The following is a 6,844-nucleotide window of genomic DNA, read 5'->3' on the forward strand; positions in this document are numbered from 1 at the left end:
CCTTTTGGCCAGGCACAATAAACTCATTTAATTCTCACAACAACCCTATGATCTGGGTAATATTATTATTCTCATCTTGTGGATGAGATAACTAAGATAAAGGGAAAGTTAAGTAACTTCCCAAGTTCACAGATGATAAGAGGCAGAGCTGGGATTTGAACTCACGTAACCTAACTCCAGAATTTGGGTTCTTAGGCACCACAGTATGATGAATTTTGGCAATTGAATGAACTTCCCGACCTTTGTTCCTTTATGGGAAAACACAGATAATAGCAGATAATGTGTGGTTTTAGGGGAAGATTAAATTAGAAAATGCATATAAAGATCTAACCATAATAACCTAATAGATAGTAGGTTCTCAGTAAGACTTAGCTCTCTTCCCCGACCTTAAAATTGATTGCTTTTATATTGTGTCTTAAGTTTAGAAATCCCTTCATTCTAGAAAGCCTCACTAAAACATTGAGGTCTTAATTTTTGTAATTATTTGCTTACTATTAATTTCTCTGGGTAATCCCCAAGATGCATTTGGGCTAGAACCTGTGTTACCCCATGCGGATCTTCAGCACTAAACTCGACCCTTGGCTTATAGTAAGGTCTTCAATTCGTGCACTAAATCAGTAAACAGATTTAGAAATTAATGCCTTTTATTGTCAGTTGATAGACAAGAAACTGAGGCACAATGTGGTTCAATGACTTGCTCAAGGTATATGCAATTTATAGACTGGTATATCCAGGTCTCCAGAATTTCATTGTTTTTGTTTATTTGTTTGTTTCCTTCCAAAAGGCAGTGTTGGATGTAAGCAGAGGCATAGGCAGTCTTAAGGTTCATCACCTCCCTGCCCAGTTGGAGTGTGAGAAACTTTAAAAAACCTCCATGCCTGCTTTGGGTCACAATCAGTATCTGAGAGTTGTTGAATCCAAGAGCCCTCATTTGGAGTGGGCTTCTTCTGATCAGGCAGATGAATAGCTTTAGAACTCAGTAATTAAGGGGTCAGTGATTCACGCAAAGCATTCCACATTTTTTTTTTTTTTTGTGGCCTCTAATAAGTTTATTGTGTCTTCGAGACACTACAATGTAGACTCCTCTCCCAGAGAAGAGTCTTTCAGAGACAAGGGACCATTATCCAGATGAGTTGTTCATTTGTCATTTTCATAGGCAGCTGGATTCTTCCTCTTGGATTTCTCAAACTCCTGTGTTCCCCATGTGTAGACAAAATAAAACACTACAAATGATGGCACGACGTGAAGGATGCACGCCTGAGTGCGGTGCAGCATGTTGGGCATGCCCTTGCTGAAGTAATGCGGGAAGGCACGCTGCTCCAAGGGTGACAAGCTGTAGGTGATCACAGGCCGCACCCGCATCAGATGCCCAAACTCGCGGCCCATGGTCGCTGCGGCGCCGAGGTCACCTCTCCCTCTGCAGCACAGAATCCACCGGCCTCCCATTCCACATTTAGACACAGATAACGTGCACTTCAAAAAAGAGAGAAAAAACCCTCACCTTTAACCAACTTTTATTCCTCTTGCTCTCTCACCTTCCTGGAAACTGATGAGGAGTACCTCTGTAATTTAAGCCTAATGACAAAGTGCAAAATCATTACCTACTTTTACTGAATTGTCTTCTGCTTTATGGACTAATTGAAGGAATGACGCAATGCTACACAAACCCATGTGCTCATCCCCATTCAGCCCAGCTTTTCTCCTGCCTAGGATTCGCTCTCTTTGCTGTAGGAGACTGATCTTGGACTTGAAACGCAACCACAGGACCAGTTCTGCCTTGGCCATTTATACTCTGAGTGGCCTCAAGTAAATGACTGAACCTCTCTCTGCCTTGCTTTCCTGACATAGAAAATGTGGGTGATAATTTCTACCCTAACTTCTTCATGGATAAGTGAGATTTCAATTAGGTAATTTATTTAAGAGTCCTTTGAATAAAATAATAAAACATATAAATAAAAAACAAAGTGTATAAACATAAGCTATTATTATTGTCACCAAGGTTTTTTTGAAAGGAAAATGCATCCTACTTGGTATTGTTTCCTTTACACTATACCTTCAAAGTCCAGATTTTAAGTAGGGGTAAATAGATGACCAACTCACATTCTTCCAGGCATTACCACCTTCTCATCATTCTGAATTTCCTCAGAATGCCCACGTTCCAGTCACCCTGTGTTTCCTGATCTCCTATAGATTCTTGGTTCCTATTATTTATACTTTCTTTTCAACACCTCAAATCAAAACTTTATTGTTTTCCAAGAGGTCTTCCTGTTTCCAGTCTCTCCTAGACTGATCTTCATAATGGCTTTCCACTGCCTGGAGAAAATTCCAAATCCCTTAGAACTCTGCAATTTGGAACTGTCAAGACATCACAGTTTTATGTTTCCAGGTTCCATAAGAAACCCCTCTGCCCCGCCCCATCCACAAATTTGCTCGTTTTACTATTCCTTTGGAACTTCAGTGAGGCTTATTAGAGTCCTTTACAAAATCCTTCCTTCCTTAGCCTACAAACCATTCAGTACACTGGGGTCTTACACATGTTATGAAAACTCTAGGATTATCATGTCTCTCCCTCTCCTGAAAACTTCTGTCAGACCACACTGTCCTTAGACCAGTATCCCTGAGAGGATTGTTAAGATCCTTTATAACTTTCTTAGCTTATGCACTTCACCCCACACTTATTCCCCAAACAAATCATTTCTTATCAAACTTCAACACCCCCTTGTTTCCTGATAATGCTCCCTGACCAATTTCTGTTCCTGGTTCAATTTCTCTTCCTGCCCCTTCTCGGCTTATCAAACTCTCAGCAGTCTTTATAAAAACAGCTCATGTAAAAATCTCCTCACAAAGCTTGCTCTGTTGCTGCATGTTTTCCTTCACTGACCTCCAAGAATACAGAGGAGGTAGGATGGTGTAGGAGAGGCAATAAGGTATTCTAGAAATAGAATTGCATTTGGGGTCACACAGAGCTGTGGTTGGAATCCCAGTTTGGCTTTTAATATTGGTGAGTCCTTGGGAAAATTTCAAAACTCCTTGAGCTTCCTTTTCCTTATCTGTAAAATAGAAATATTAATTATAGCCTTACTTTGATTGTAGTGATAGAATGAGGCAATTTATATAAAACATCTGCCACATAATAGTTATTCAATAAGTGGTAGCTAGTTTCATTATGAGTACTGCCTCTGTCGCCCATTTGGCATCTACCATATGCCACCTTGTGTTATTGTTCAACTACTTTATGAGTTTATATGTCTCCTCTAAATATGGTTTTCATAAACGTGCTGTGTATTACACTTACTTTGAACATCCCAGAGTGGTAAGCCCAGTGATGGTATCCTCACATTTATTAGAAACCTAAGAAGCCCATCTCTTGAAAAATTCATTTCAATCATATGTCTTGCAAGTTTAAGTACAAGTGTTGCTAAGTAGAAATCCTTTAGGGTTAGTTTGGCATGTTCATTGAGCATCACTTTATAGCCCTATCCTGTTGTCTGTATGTCATCAATTGAAACTTAGGAAGGGACTCAGACCATCTCTGAGGGTGATGATAGATTATTGAGTCCCCTCACCTCAACCACACTGAAGCAGAATATTTTATACTTTACATATGTACTGAGCACATTGAGTGATTCATAGTCACTCTGAAGTTTGAGAGCCCTTGATATAGGGGAAGCTGAGCAGCTTTGAGCCACACTATACCTCTCTGAAAAATAATTTATTTTTAAATATAAATTATCATAGTTATTTCTCATAGAGCTTGTATAAAAAAGAAGCTCTTAACCCATTGTCTGGTATGTTGTAGTTGCCTAAAAGCCATAGCTGTTATTATCCTTGTTAGATTGGAGGCTGTGATGATTGTGACCCAAGGAAGATGACTCAAAGACTTTACCAGCTAGATCCTTCTCAAAGACTAGTCTTGGACCAGAACCATGGGTGTCCTCTGAGAGCTTATTAGAAATGCAGAGTCTTAGGCTCTATGACTTAACAACTGAATTCAAATCTGCGTTTTGACAAGAGAGCCAATGTTACTGGGAGGCACATTAAAGTTTGGGAAGCAGTGGTCTAGATTAGATTCTGAATCAGTAGGTCTAGGAAGGGACCCAGCCCTCGGCATTTCTGACAAGCTCCCAGCTAGTACCAGTGCTATTCACCACATACCACGCTATGAGTTACCAGGTTGGATCACTGATCCCAAACTTGGCTACACACTAGAACCAACTTGGGAGGGGGCTTCAGAAATATGGATGATTAGTTTTACTCTCAGAGGTTTCATTGGAATGGGATGCAGCCTCAGCCTCCAAACTTCTAAAATGAGCTAGTTTATTCTAATACACAGAAAAGTTTGAGAACGGCTGCTGTGGATTAATTTGGTTGGAAACTTTTTTTTCATGCATTAATCAAAAGCAGCATTTCAGCCAAGATATTGCATAAATCAAAAAAATTTTAAAAATCCATCACTGAGATTTTACTAGGAATATTTCTGACAGAAAAAAAAGTAAACATATATATGTACAAACACAAAGACATATAGATCAATTTAAATCCTTTTAACTCCTGTCTTGATTCTTGCGTGACAATAGCAAAACAAAGTTGAAAGCCTGTGAGAGATTGTTCCAAGGTAGAGTTAGGGTGTGGCTTGAGTTGAAGGATTTTGGAAGGAAGCGTCACAGAACACTTGAAACATTAGGGAATTTGTTCACTGAGTTTCTGCCAGATTTTCACTTGTCAGCACATCAGAATTAAGGTTGAGCCAGATAAATTGTTAACAACGTCAAATTTGATTGTTTCAATATGTTCTAAATCATGGCTGCCAGGGTGAATCTTGCTGGCTTTTGCATCTTCCTCCCTAAACCTCAAAAGAATGATAGATGGACATATTCTTTTCAAAGCGTAAATGATACCTTTATTTAGAAACAAGTGATACTTTAGTGGGTGGGCTTGTGTGAAAATATTCCACCTACTGGTAAGACCCGTGAAAAATCTTATCGGGAGTTTCGTCTTTAAAAAAGATTGTAGCATCTCATCAGGGTGGATGTTTTTCCAATTTTAAGCAAAAGCGATATATTTTAAAGAAATTTGTTAGATCATACATCATTACTCTAAAATATTCAGTGGTTGACAATACTCCAGATACGCCCCTCATGCTAAAAAACAAACAAACAAACCCTGAAGTTAAAAGTAAACCCCCAAATTTTGGTTATTCACATTAAATAATAATATACCAAAAGGCAACTTGGAATATACCTAGTATGTTTTCACTTTTTAATAACTTCACTGATGCTTAACTCTACAGGGAAAAAAAATTACCAAATAAGTTGTACCCATTCATTCAAAAATATTCATTGAATGTCTACTACATGCTGGACATTTTGTAAAGACCTTAAAATAACATTCTCTTCTATGCAGTTAAACTTCCTCATGCAAAATGATTTCATTATGGGTAAAAGGTGATATTAATAATGATGAAGATTTGTTGCAATCTGAAATGTGCCAGGCACTGTGCTTGGTCCTTTATGGCCATCATCTCTTCAGTGGTCATGGCAACCATGTGGGGATGGAACTAATATTGTCCAAGCGTTAGGATGAGACAACTAAACTTAGGGAGATTCAGGGACTAGAAAAACAGTAAGCAGCGGAGCCGGAATTTGAAATCTGACAGTGTGAATCTGAACCCAACTTCTTTTTTTTTTTTTTTTGCGGTACGCGGGCCTCTCACTGTTGTGGCCCCCGTTGCGGAGCACAGGCTCCGGACGTGCAGGCTCAGCGGCCATGGCTCACGGGCCCAGCCGCTCTGCGGCACATGGGGTCCTCCCGGACCGGGGCACGAACCCGTGTCCCCTGCATTGGCAGGTGGACTCTCAACCACTGCGCCACCAGGGAAGCCCTGCTTTACTTTTAATTAATGCAGAACCTTCTTAATCATGATGGACGAAGCAAGTATATCTTAATTGTCCTGGACATGGTGTTCAAGCTGAAGGACTCCTCATCCAAGTCATACTCTATTTATTGTAAAATAAAAGTGACTCTTGTTCACATGGAGAATTGTTTCTACTCAGTCTAGAAAGAACTCCATAGTATCAATGCCCTCCAGCTAGAGCCCATCCTGAACACAATGGTAGTTGAAAAAGTCTTGTTTATTACTCGTTGCCGTGAGCAAAAGCATACACCATGGGACCAATGGGGTTTCTCAGTAAGACAGTGTTGTAAAGAACCTATTAAAGAATTTCGGCTTTGGTTGGGTAACAATAAATGAATGCCTATTATTTATCAATATAATACAGTAACGACAACAAAAAAGCTTCCCAATCAAAAACATCGTGGTCTTTGGACATCTGTTTGAGCAATAAAATGTATTGACTCCAAGAGCTTTGTGGAGCTTGTATCACCAGAATGCCAAGTTAGCTTTGAAAGCTGACCAGAGTGAATGACCCACTAGTGTTTTCCACATTTAGTACAATGAAATTATCATGCAGTATTACAAGCATGAGGCTGGATTTCTCAGACTTCTGGGCATGGCTGAGTTTTGATGGTGGTTTGTAGGAAAATGAGAAACAGAATGAAAAATCCTCATCCCTTTAGCAAATATTCATCCTGTTCTAATCTGTCACAGTACCTCTGGAGTTCTCCGGTATTGATAGCCCTCTTTATACAAGTGAATTCTGAAAGCTGTCTCATTAATGCAGTGAATGGATAGTAGTGTTTAACTGATGCCGTTCTCCTGGTCTCTCTTATCAACGTGTAATAATCCATCATGGAGGTCAATTTTATTCCTAGGCATTTCTCACAGCAGAACATTTCTTCTAGAAACCAAAGCTTCCCTTCCACTTCCCTTTATCATCACTCTTTC

The 6,844-nt window shown here is 39.6% G+C and overlaps 1 pseudogene across 1 annotated transcript; it reads right to left on the minus strand.

Annotated features, from left to right (window-relative positions):
• Window positions 1–1,049: 1,049 nt before the first annotated feature.
• LOC103088883 (cytochrome b-c1 complex subunit 8 pseudogene) lies at window positions 1,050–1,404 on the minus strand (annotated as a pseudogene). The gene has a single exon (XR_014368705.1). The product of XR_014368705.1 is annotated as a cytochrome b-c1 complex subunit 8 pseudogene (transcript).
• Window positions 1,405–6,844: the final 5,440 nt, after the last annotated feature.

The sequence above is a fragment of the Lipotes vexillifer genome, unplaced genomic scaffold, assembly GCF_000442215.2.
Source record: "Lipotes vexillifer unplaced genomic scaffold, Lipotes_vexillifer_v1.1 scaffold916, whole genome shotgun sequence".
NCBI classification, from domain to species: Eukaryota; Metazoa; Chordata; class Mammalia; order Artiodactyla; family Lipotidae; genus Lipotes; species Lipotes vexillifer.